This window comes from Miniopterus schreibersii (genome assembly GCF_964146895.1).
Source record: "Miniopterus schreibersii genome assembly, chromosome: 1".
NCBI classification, from domain to species: Eukaryota; Metazoa; Chordata; class Mammalia; order Chiroptera; family Miniopteridae; genus Miniopterus; species Miniopterus schreibersii.
In genome coordinates this window covers 145,063,317-145,064,776 of record NC_138101.1, presented here as the reverse complement: position 1 = coordinate 145,064,776, position 1,460 = coordinate 145,063,317, and positions in this window count along the sequence as shown.

Genomic DNA, 1,460 nt, shown 5'->3' with positions numbered 1-1,460 from the left:
TCCTCTCTCCCCTTGTCTTTTTTTCACACAGGCAAGACTGACTGGCCTCATTTCCCTGCTGAGGCTGTACAAGCTAGACAGTCTCAAAGCTCCCTTCCAGCTCCGACATCCTAGGATGCTGGGGTTTCTGCCCACTGCTAGTGAGCGCCCTGAGATTAGGTCCTGAGCAACTCTGCATGGTTGTCCTCACCCTCCCCTCACCTCACAACAAAACCATTGGGGCCACTGGACCAGGCAGTTGTGCCCACAGATAAACTCTGGCAAAAAGAAATTTTCAGGCTGTGGAGGAAGGAGGCACAAACCAGGCTAGCACCCTCGTCAAATGATTGCTGGTCTTTCCATTCCCTGTGGCATTCCCTGAGACCTTGTCCCCATATCCTTTTGGCTGGTAGTTGTGGGGTCCCTGCTATTCAGTGGCATTGTGTGATGCAAAGCAAAGAGCTCTGGGTAGGGTTCTGGCTCAATCCTGGTGTGACCCTGGCTCTCTCAGTTGCAAACCGATAACAACAATAATAGCAGTGCCAGCCCTTCTTTCCCTCAGAGGGTCGCAGTGAGTATCAAGTGAGCAAGTATATTCTGAAGAGCTTTGGAAACTGTGAAGTACATTCATATGCAGAGGTCCTCTGATCAGTTTAATCACCTCTCGTGGGTGACTGCCTCCATTTCTGGGGGTGGGAAGAGGAAGGAGGCAAAGGAACCCACCTGGATCTTCCAGTTCTGGCTTCCACTGTGGGGAACCTCTTCACCCTCTCCTCAGACCTGGGAACCCATGGAGCCAAGAACCCTGATTCTACAGACAAGGAAGCTGGAACCCGCCTAAGGGCACACCGGGAATTCATGGCAGGACCAGGACTTGGGTTCTAGTCTCTCTGAGTCTTATAAGGTCTGGAGGCTCCCCACCCCCACCTTGCTAGAGCTGGCCTGCCCGGAGGGATGGCAGCTGCCTCCACACTTCCCAACTTGAGTGTCTCAGGGTCTGCTTTGTGCTCATTCCCTGCAGGTCACAGTCTTGTTTCTAGTCACACAGAAAGGTACTCATCAGCTCTGCTCCACTTCCCTGACTCTCCTCTGCCTCCCTGACTCTGGACCAAGAGACAAGCTGCTCTGATCAGAGCTGTCTCCCTCCCCAGCACATCCTCTCCCACTAATGGTTTGTAGGAATCAAATGACAAGCTGAACCTATAAGTCAGCTCATTAGCCCCAGCCACGAAATAGGCTGTGGCTGGGTAGCCATTGGGCATTTTCCTTTTTGGCTACCCCACCTCTCCAGACCTGCCCAACCTAGCTGCACTCGCTTCCTGTCTCCCCTCACAATTAAGCTCACCTGCCAAGTCTCTTTCTCCTCCCTTTACCCAGCTTGTGTGACAATGGGTTCAGGCCTTTACCCATTTGTTCATGCATGGGTCATCTTTTAATTCATTCATTCCATCAGTGAACAGATAGGAACTGGAAAACCAACC